The sequence below is a fragment of the Callithrix jacchus genome, chromosome 1 (genome assembly GCF_049354715.1).
Source record: "Callithrix jacchus isolate 240 chromosome 1, calJac240_pri, whole genome shotgun sequence".
NCBI lineage: Eukaryota > Metazoa > Chordata > Mammalia > Primates > Cebidae > Callithrix > Callithrix jacchus.
The window spans coordinates 684,530-696,889 of record NC_133502.1 but is presented as its reverse complement, the minus strand read 5'-3'; positions in this window follow the sequence as shown (position 1 = coordinate 696,889).

Genomic DNA, 12,360 nt, shown 5'->3' with positions numbered 1-12,360 from the left:
GGGTTGCCTAGATAATATTTATATTTTTTTCGATTCGCGTAAATTTAGAATTTAAGTATTTTACATAAGAGAGGATATTGAGTTGGTGTATATACTACAAAACAGAGCAGACAAGGACACTGTATATTTTTTCTGACACATTATATTCAGAGCAATTTCGCTTTTAACATTGGGGTGCCTAGATAATATTTAGAATTTTTCGATTCGGGTAAAATTAGAATTTCTGTGTTTTACATAAGAGAGGATATTGAGTAGGTGTATATACTACAAAACAGAGTAAAAAAGGGTATTGTATATCTTTTCTGACAGACTATATTCAGAGCAAGTTTGCTTTTAACATTGGGGTGCCTAGATAATATTTAGATTTATTTCGATTCTCATAAATATAAAATTGCTGTATTTTACATGAGAGAGCATATGGAGTTGGTGTATATACTCCAAAACAGAGTAGAATAGGGAATTCTATATTTTTTCTGACAGATTATATTCAGAGCAATTTTGTTTTTAAATTTGGGGTGCCTAGATAATATTTAGATTTTTTTTCGATTCACGGAAAATTAGAATTTCGGTATTTAACATGAGAGAGGATACTGAGTTCGTGTATATACTCCAAAACAGAGTAGAATAAGGCATTGTATATTTTTTCTAACAGACTATATTCAGAGCCATTTTCTTTTAACTTTCGGGCACCTACATATTATATAAATTTTTTTCGATTCACGTAAAATTCGAATTAAGATATGTTACATGAGAGAGCATATTGAGGTGGTGTATATACTACAAAACAAAGTAGAAAAGGGCATTGTATCTTTCTTCTGACAGATTATATTCAGAGCCATTTTCTTTTAACTTTGGGGTGCCTAGATATTATTTAGATTTTTTTCGATTCGCTTAAATATAGAATTTCTGTATTTTACATGAGAGAGCATATGGAGTTGGTGTATATACTCAAAAAAAGACTAGAATAGAGCATTGTATATTTTTTCTAACAGATCATATTCAGAGCAATTTTGTTTTTAACACTGGGTTGCCTAGATAATATTTAGATATTTCTCGATTCACATAAAATTAGAATTTCGGTATTTTACATGAGAGAGCATACTGAGTGTTGTATATACTCCAAAAAAGAGTAGAATAAGGCATTGTATATTTTTTCTAACAGACTATATTCAGAACCATTTTCTTTTAACTTTGGGGTGCCTAGATTTTATTTAGATATTTTTCGATTTGCCTAAAATTAGAATGTTGGTGTTTTAAATGAGAGAGCATACTGACTTGGTGTATATACTCCGAAATAGAGTAGAAAAGGGCATTGTATATTTTTTTCTGACAGATTATATTCAGAAAAATTTTGCTTTTAACATTCGGGTGCCTAAATAATATTTAGATTTTTTTCGATTCGCTTAAATGTAGAATTTCGGTATTTTACATGAGAGAGAAACTGGAGTTGGTGTATATACTCCAAAACAAAGTAGAATAAGGCATTGTATATTTTTTCTAACAGACTATATTCAGAGCCATTTTCTTTTAACTTTGGGGCGCCTAGATATTATTTAGATATTTTTCGATTCGCGTAACATTTGAATTTCGGTATTTTACATGAGAGAGCATATTGAGTTGGTGTATATACTCCAATAGAGAGTAGAAAAGGGCGTTGTATATTTTTTCTGACAGATTATATTCAGAGCAATTTTGCTTTTAACAGTCGGGTGCTGAGATAATATTTAGATTTTTTTCGATTCACGTAAAATTAAAATTTCGGTATTTTACATGAGAGAGAAAACTGAGTTGGTGTATATACTCAAAAACAGAGTAGAATAAGGCATTATATATTTTATCTGACAGATTATATTCAGAGCAATTTTGTTTTTAACATTGGGGTGCCTAGATAATATTTAGATTTTTTTCGATTCACATAAATTAAGAATTTCGGAATTTTACATGAGAGAGCATACTGAGTTGGTGTATATACTCCAAAACAGAATAGAATAGGGCATTGGATATTTTTTATGAAGGATTATATTCAGAGCAATTTTGCTTTTAACATTGGGGTGCCAAGATAATATTTAGATTTTTTTCAATTCACGTAAAATTAGAATTTCGGTATTTTACATGAGAGTGTATACTGAGTTGGTGTATATACTCCAAAAGAGAGTAGAATAAGGCATTGTATATTTTTTCTAACAAACTATATTCAGAGTCATTTTCTTTTAACTTTGGGGCGCCCAGATATTATTTAGATTTTTTTCGATTCGCGTTAAATTAGAATTTCGGTATTTTACTTGAGAGAGCAAATTGAGTTGGTGTATATATTCAAACACACAATAGAATAAAGAATAGTATATTTTTTCTGACAGATTATATTCAGAGCCATTTTCTTTTAGCTTTGGGGCACCTAGATATTATTTAGATTTTTTTTGGTTCACGTAAAATTACAATTTCGGTATTTAACATGAGAGAGCATATTGAGTTGGTGTATATACTACAAAACAAAGTAGAAAAGCATATTGTATATTTTGTCTGACAGATTATATTCAGAGCAATTTTGCTTTTAACATTGGGGTGCCTAGATAATATTTAGATTTTTCTCGATTCGCTTAAATATAGAATTTCTGTATTTTACAAGAGAGAGCATATGAAGTTGGTGTATATACTCTAAAACAGAGTAGAATAGGGCATTGTATATTTTTACTTAAAGATTATATTCAAAGCAATTTTGCTTTTAACATTGGGGTGCCTTGATAATATTTAGATTTTTTTCAATTCGCTTAAATACAGAATTTCTGTATTTTACATGAGAGAGCATACTGAGTTGGTGTATATAATCCAAGACAGAGTAGAATAGGGCATTGGATATTTTTTCTGACAGATTATATTCAGAGCAGTTTTGTTTTTTACATTGGGGTTTCTAGATAATATTTAGATTTTTTTCGATTCACATAAAATTACAATTTTGGTATTTTACATGAGAGAGCATACTGTGTTGGTGTATATATTTCAAAAAAGAGTAGAATAAGGCATTGTATATTTTCTATAACAGACTATGTTCAGAGTCATTTTCTTTTAACTTTTGGGCTCCTAGATATTATTTAGATTTTTTTCAATTCACATAAAATTAGAATTTCGGTATTTTACATAAGACAGCATATTGAGTCGGTGTATATTGTCCAAAACAAAGTAGAAAAGGGCGTTGTACATTTTTTATGAAAGATTATATTCAGAGAAATTTTACTTTTAACATTCGGGTGCCTAGATAATATTTAGATTTTTTCACTTCACGTAAAATTAGAATTTCATTATTTTACATGAGACAGCATGCTGACTTGGTGTATATAGTCCAAAACGAAGTAGAATAGGGCATTCTATATTTTTTCTGACAGACTACATTCAGAGCCATTTTCTTTTAACTTCGGGGCGCCTAGATATTATTTAGATTTTTTTCGATTCACGTAAAATTAGAATTTTGTTATTTTACATTAGAGAGCATATTGAGTTGGTGTATATACTGCAAAACAAAGTAGAAAAGGGCATTGTATATATTTACTGACAGATTATATTCAGAGCAATTTTTCTTTTAACATTCGGGTGCCTAGATAATATTTAGATTTTTTTCGATTCGCTTAAATATGGAATTTCTGTATTTTACATGAGAGAGCATATGGATTTGGTGTATATACTCCAAAACAGAGTAGAATAGGGCATTGTATATTTTTTCTGACAGATTATATTAAGACCAGTTTTGCTTCTAACATTGCGTTGCCTAGATAATATTTAGATTTTTTTTGATTCGCTTAAATATAGAATTTCTGTATTCTACATGAGAGAGAATATTGAGGTGCTGAATATACTCCCAAACACAATAGAATAGGGCATTGTATATTTCTTCTGACAAATTATATTCAGAGCAATTTTGCTTTTAACATTGGGGTGCCTAGATAATATTTAGATTTTTTTCGATCCGTAAACTTACAATTTCGGTATTTTACGTGAGAGAGCATACTGAGTTGGTGTATATACTCCAAAACAGAGTACAATAAGGCATTCTATATTTTTGCTGACAGATTATATTCAGAGAAATTTTGTTTTTAACATTGGGGTGCCTAGATAATATTTAGATTTTTTTGATTCACGTAAAATTAGAATTTCGGTATTTTACATGAGAGAGCATACTGAGTTGGTGTATATACTCCAAAACACAGTAGAATAAGGCATTGTTTATTTTTTCTAACAGTCTATATTTAGAGCCATTTTCTGTTAGCTTTGGGGCGCCTAGATATTATTTAGATTTTTTTTGATTCACGTACAATTAGAATTTCGGTATTTAACATGAGAGAGCATATTGAGTTGGTGTATATACTACAAAACAAAGTAGAAAAGGGTATTGTATATTTTGTCTGACAGATTATATTCAGAGCAATTTTTCTTTTAACATTGGGGTGCCTAGATCATATTTAGATTTTTTTCAATTCACGTAAAATTAGAATTTCAATATATTACATGAGAGAGTATACCGAGTTGGTGTATATACTGCAAAAGAGAGTAGAATAAGGCTTTGTATATTTTTACTAACAGACTATATTCATAGCCATTTTCTTTTAACTTTGGGGCGCCTAGATATTATTTAGATTTTTTTCGATTCGCGTAAAACTTGAATTTCGGTATTTTCCATGAGAGAGCATATTGAGTTGGTGTATATAGTCCAAAACAGCGTAGAAAAGGCATTGTATATTTTTCTGACAGATTATATTCAGAGCAATTTTGCTTTTAACATTGGGGTGCATAGATAATATTTAGATTTTGTTCGATTCACTTAAATATAGAATTTCTGTATTTTACATGAGAGAGCACATGGAGTTTTTGTATATACTCCAAAACAGAGTAGAATAGGGAATTGTATATTTTATCTGACAGGTTATATTCAGAGCAAATTTGCTTTTAACATTCGGGAGCTGAGATAATATTTAGATTTTTTTCGATTCATGTAAAATTAGAATTTCGGTATTTTACATAAGAGAGAAAACTGAGTTGGTGTATATACTCAAAAGCAGAGTAGAATAAGGCATTGTATATTTTTTCTGACAGATTATATTCAGAGCAATTTTGTTTTTATTATGGGGTGCCTTGATAATATTTAGATTTTTTCGATTCACATAAATTTAGAATTTCGGTATTTTACATGAGAGAGCATACTGAGTTGGTGTATATACTCCATAACAGAATAGAATAGGGCATTGTATATTTTTTCTGACAGATTATATTCAGAGCCATTTTGCTTTTAACATTGGGGTGCCTAGATCATATTTAGATTTTATTCAATTCACGTAAAATTAGAATTTCAATATTTTACATGTGAGAGTATACCGAGTTGGTGTATATATTCCGAAACAGAGTAGAATAAGGCATTGTATATTTTTACTAACAGACTATATTCATAGCAATTTTCTTTTAACTTTGGGGCGCCTAGATATTATTTAGATTTTTTTCGATCACGTAAAATTTGAATTTCGGTATTTTCCATGAGAGAGCATATTGAGTTGGTGTATATACTCCAAAAAAGAGTAGAAATGGCATTGTATATTTTTCTGACAGATTATATTCAGAGCAATTTTGCTTTTAACATTGGGGTGCATAGATAATATTTAGATTATTTTCGATTCACGTAAAATAAGCATTTCGGTATTTTACGTGAGAGAGGATACTCAGTTGGTGTATATACTCCATAACTGAGTAGAATAAGGCATTGTATATTTTTTCTAGCAGACTATATTCAGAGCCATTTTCTTTTAACTTTGGGGTATCTTGTTATTATTTAGATTTTTTCAATTCACGTAAAATTAGAATTCCTGTATTTTACATGAGAGAGCATATTGAGTTTGTGTATATACTACAAAACAGAGTAGGAAAGGACATTGTATATTTTTTTTGACAGATTGTATTCAGAGCAATTTTGTTTTTAACATTGGGGTGCCTAGATTATATTAAGATTTTCTCGATTCGGGTAAAATTAAAATTTCTTTATTTTACATGAGACAGCATATTAAGTTGGTGTATATACTCCAAAACAGAGTAGAAATGGGCATTGTATATTTTTTCTGACATACTATATTCAGAGCCATTCTCTTTTAAGTTTGGGGCGCCTAGATTTATTTAGATTTTTTTCGATTCGCGTAAAATAAATTTGAATTTCGGTATTTTACATGAGAGAGCATATTGAGTTGGTGTATATACTCCAAAACAGAGTAGAAATGGGCATTGTATATTTTTTCTGACAGATTGTATTAAGAGCAATTTTGCTTTTAACATTGGGGTGCCTCGATAACCTTTAGATTTTTTTCGATTCGCTTAAATATAGAATTTCTGTATTTTACATGAGAGAGAATATGGAGTTTGTGTATATACTCCAAAACAAAGTAGAATAGGGCATTGTATATTTTTTATGACAGGTTATACTCAGAGCAATTTTGTTTTTAACATTTGGGTGCCTAGATAATATTTAGATTTTTTCATTTTGGGTAAAATTAGAATTTCTGTATTTTACATGAGAGAGCATACTCGGTTGGTGTATATACTCCAAAACAGAGTAGAATAAGGCATTATATATTTTTTCTAACAGATTATATTCAGAGCAATTTTGCTTTTAACATTGGGGTGCCTAGATGATATTTAGATTTTTTTCGATTCACGTAAATTTAGAATTTTGGTATTTTACATGAGAGAGCATATGGAGTTGGTGTATATACTCCAAAACTGAGTAGAAAAAAGCATTGTATATTTTTTCTGACAGATTATATTCAGTGCCATTTTTTTTAACATTGGGTTTCCTATATAAAATTTAGATATTTTTCGATGCACGTATAATTAGAATTTCAGTATTTTACATGACAGAGCATATTGACTTGGTGTATATACTCCGAAACAGAGTAGAAAAAGAAATTGTATATTTTTTTTTGACAGATTATATTCAGACCAATTTTTATGTTAACATTGGGGTTCCTACATAATCTTTAGATTATTTGATTCACGTAAATTTAGAATTTCTGTATTTTACATGAGAGAGCATATTGAGTTCCTGTATATACTCCAAAACAGAGTTGAAAAACGCATTGTGTATTTTTTCTGACAGACTATATTTTGAGCAATTTTGGTTTTAACATTGGAATTCCTAGATGATATTTAGAATTTTATCGGTTCCTGTAAAACTAGAATTTCTTCAATTTACATGGGAGAGCATATTGAGTTGGAGTATATACTCCAAAACAGAGTAAAAAAGGCGTTATATATTTCTTTTAACAGATTACATTCAGTGCAATTTTGCTTTTAACTTTGGGTTACCTAGATAATATTTAGATTTTTTTCGATTCACGTAAAATTAGAATTTTAGTATTTTACAAGAGAGAGCATATTGATTTGGTGAATATACTCCAAAATAGAGTATAATGGGGCATTGTATATTTTTTTTTACAGATTATATTCAAAGAAATTTTGCTTTTAACATTGGGGTACCTAGATAATATTTAGATTTTTTTCAATTCCCGTAAAAGTAGAATTTCCATATTTTACATCAGAGAGCATATTGAGTTGGTGTATATACTCCAACACAAAGTAGAATAGGACATTTTATATTTTTTCTGACAAATTATATTCAGAGCAATTTTGCTTTTAACATTGGGGTGCCTAGATAATATTTAGAGATTTTTGGATTCGGGTAAAATTAGAATTTTGGTATTTTACATGAGAGAGCATAATGAGTTGGTGTATATACTCCAAAACAGAGTAGAAAAGGGCATTGTATATTTTTTCGGACAGATTATATTCAGAGCAATTTTGGTTTTAACATTGGGGTGCCTAGATAATATTTAGATATTTTTCGATTCGGGTAAAATTAGAATTTCGGTATTTGACATGAGAGAGCATAATGAGTTGGTGTATATACTCCAAAACAGAGTAGAAAAGCGCATTGTATATTTTTTCGGACAGATTATATTCAGAGCAATTTTGCTTTTTACATTCGGGTGCCTAGATAATATTTAGAATTTTATGATTTGCGTAAATTTACAATTTCGGTATTTTACATGAGAGAGCATATTGAGTTGCTGTATGTACCCTAAAACAGAGTATAAAATAGCATTGTGTATTTTTTCTGTCAGATTATATTCAGAGCAATTTTGCTTTTAACATTGGGGTGCATAGATAATATTTAGATCTTTTTAGATTCGCTTACATATAAAATTTCTGTATTTTACGAGAGAGAGCATATTGAGTTTGTGTATATACTCCAAAACAGAGTAGAATAGGGTATTGTATATTTTTTCTGACAGATTATATTCATAGAAATTTTGTTATTAACATTGGGGTGCCTAGATTATATTCAGATTTATTTCGATTTGCTTAAATATAGAATTTCTCTATTTTATATGAGAGAGCATATGGAGTTGGTTTATATACTGCAAAACAGATTAGAATAGGGCATTGTATATTTTTTCTGACAGATTATGTTCAGAGCAATATTGTTTTCAACATTAAGGTGCCTAGATAATATTTAGATATTTTCGATTCGGGTAAAATTAGAATTTCTTTATTTTATATGAGATAGCATACTGAGTTGGTGTATATACTTTAAAACAGAGTAGAATAAGGCATTATATATTTTTTCTAACAGACTATATTCACAGCAATTTTTTTTTAAGTTTGGGGTGCCTAGATATTATTTAGATTCTTTTCGATTTGCGTAAAATTTGAATTTCGCTATTTTACATGAGAGAGCATATTGAGTTGTTTTATATACTCCAAAACAGAGTAGAAAGGGGCATTGTATATTTTTTCTCACAGATTATATTCAGAGTAATTTTGCTTTTAACATTGGGGTTCCTAGATAATATTTAGATTTTTTTCGATTCACCTAAAATTTGAATTTCAGTATTTTACATGAGAGAGCATACTGAGTTTGTGTATATAGTCCAAAACAGAGTAGAATACGGCATTGTATATTTTTTATGAGAGATAATATTCAGAGCAATTTTGCTGTTAACTTTGGGGTGCCTAGATAATATTTAGATTTTTTCGATTCACGTAAAATTAGAATTATGGTATTTTACATGAGAGAGCATTTGATTTAGTATATTTACTCCAAAACAGAGTCGAATAGGGCATTGTATATTTTTTCTGAGAGACTATATTCAGATCAATTTTGTTTTTAACATTGGGGTGCCTAGATAATATTTAGATATTTTCGATTCAGGTAAAATTAAAATTTCTGTGTTTTACATGAGATAGCATATTGAGTTGGTGTATGTACTACAAAACAGAATAGAAAAGGGCATTGTATATTTTTTTCTGACAGATTATATTCAGAGCAATTTTCCTTTTAACATTGGGATGCCTAGATAATATTTAGATTCTTTCTATTTGAATAAAATTAGAATTTTTTATTTTACATGAGAGAGCATACTGAGTTGGTTTATATACTCCAAAACAGAGTAGAATAAGGCATTGTATATTTTCTGTAACGAAGTATATTCAGAGCCATTTTCTTTTAACTTTGGGTTGCCTAGATATTATTTAGATTTTTTTCTATTCACGTAAATTTATAATTTCGGTATTTTACATGAGAGAGCATATTGAGTTGTTGTATATACTCCAAAACAGTGTACAAAAGGGCATTGTGTATATTTTTTTGACATATTATATTCAGGGCAATTTTGCTTTTAACATTGGGGTGCCTAGATAATATTTAGATTTTTTCGATTCACGTAAATTTAGAATTTCGGAATTTTACATGAGAGAGCATGCTGAGTTGGTGTATATACTCCAAAACAGAGTAGAATAGGGCATTGTATATTTTCTTTGACAGATTATATTCAGAGCAATTTTGTTTGAACATTGGTGTGCCTAGATAATATTTAGATTTATTTCGATTCACTTAAATATAGAATTTCTGTATTTTACATGAGAGAGCATGTGGATTTGGTGTATATACTCCAAAACAGAGTAGAATAGAGCATTGTATATTTTTTCTGACAGATTATATTCAGAGATATTTTGTTTTTAACATTGGGGTGCCTAGATAATATTTAGATTTTTCGATTAGGGTAAAATAGAATTTCTGTGTTTTACAGGACAGAGCATACTGAGTTGGTTTATATACTCCAAAACAGAGTAGCATAAGGCATTGTATATGTTCTCTAACAGACTATTTTCAGAGCCATTTTCTTTTAACTTTGGGGCGCCTAGATATTATTTAAATTTTTTTCGATTCGCGTAAAATTAGAATTTGGTTATTTTACATGAGAGAGCATTTTGAGTTGGTGTATATACTACAAAACAGTGTAGAAAAGGGTATTGTATATTTTTTCTGACAGATTATATTCAGAGCAATTTTTCTTTTAACATTGGGGTGCCTAGATAATATTTAGATTTTTTTCGATTCACGTAAAATTAGAATTTCGGTATTTTACATAAGAGAGCAGGCTGAGTTGGTGTATATACTCCAAAACCGAATAGAATTGGGCATTGTATATTTTCTCTGACAGATTATATTCAGAGCAATTTTGCTTTATCATTGGGGTGCCTAGATAATATTTAGATTTTTTTCGATTGCTTAAATATAGAATTTCTATATTTTACATGAGAGAGCATATGGAGTTGGTGTATATATTCCAAAACAGCGTAGAATAGGGCAGTGTATATTTTTTCTAACAGACTATATTCAGAGCCATTTTGTTTTAACTTTCGTGCACCTAGATACAATTTAGATTTTTTTTGATTTGCGTAAAATTTGAATTTCGGTATTTTACATGAGAGAGCATATTGAGTTGGTGTATATATTCCAAAACACAGTAGAAAAGAGCATTGTAAATTTTTTCTGACAGATTATAATCAGAGAAATTTTGCTTTAAACATTGGGGTGCCTCAATAATAGTTAGATTTCTTTCGATTCACGTAAAATCAGAATTTCTGTATTTTCCATGAGAGAGCATACTGAGTATATATATATACTCCAAAACAGAGTAGAATAGGGCATTGTTTATATTTTCTGACAAATTATATTAAGAGAAATTTTGTTTTTAACATTGAGGTGCCTCGATAATATTTAGATTTTTTCGATTCGGGTATAATTAAAATTTCTGTATTTTACATGAGAGAGAATACTGAATTGGTTTATATACTCCAAAACAGAGTAGAATAAGCCATTGTATATTTTCTCTAACAGACTATTTTCAGAGCCATTTACTTTTAACTTTGGGGCGTGTAGATATTATTTAGATTTTTTTTCGATTCGAGTAAATTTAGAATTTTTCATATTTTACAAGAGAGAGCACATTGAGTTGGTGTATATACTACAAAACAGAGTAGAAAAGGGCATTGCATATTTTTTCTGACAGATTATATTCAGAGCAATTTTGCTTTTAATCTTGGTGTGCCTAGATTATATTTTTTTCGATTCGCTTAAATATAGAATTTCTGTATTTTACATGAGAGGGCCTACTGAGTTGGTGTATATACCTCAAAATAGAGTAGAGTAGAACATTGTATATTTCTTTTGAGATAATATATTCAGAGCAATCTGGCTTTTAACATTGGGGTGCCTAGATAATATTTAGATATTTTTCCAATCGCTTAAATATAGAATGTCTGTATTTTACATGAGAGAGCATAATGAGTTTGTGTATAATCTGCAAACCAGAGTAGAATAAGGCATTGTATATTTTTTCTAACAGACTATATTCGGAGCCATTTTCCTATAACTTTGGAGCGCCTAGATATTATTTAGATTTCTTTTGATTCCTGTAAAATTAGGATTTTTTATTTTACATGAGAGAGCATATTGAGTTGGTTTATATACTCCAAAACAGAGTAGAAAAGAGCATTGTATATATTTTTTGACAGATTATATTCAGAGCAATTTTGTTATTAACATTGGGGTGCATAGGTAATAGTTAGATTTTTTTGATTCGCTTAAATATAGAATTTCTGTATTTTACATGAGAGAGCATATCGAGTTGGTGTATACACACCAAAACAGAGTAGAATAGGGCATTGTATATTTTTTCTGACAGATTATATTCAGAGCAATTTTGTTTTTAACATTGGGGTGCCTAGATAATATTTAGATTTTTTTCGATTCATGTAAATTTAGAATAGCGGTATTTTACCTGCGAGAGCATTCTGAGTTGGTGTATATACTCCAAATAAGAGTAAAATAAGGCATTGTATATTTTTTCTAACAGACGGTATTCAGAGCCATTTTCTTTTAAATTTTGGGCGCATGGATATTATTTAGATTTTTTTCGATTCAATTCGTGTAAATTTAGAATTTCGGTATTTTACATGAGAGAGCATATTGAGTTGGTGTATATACTC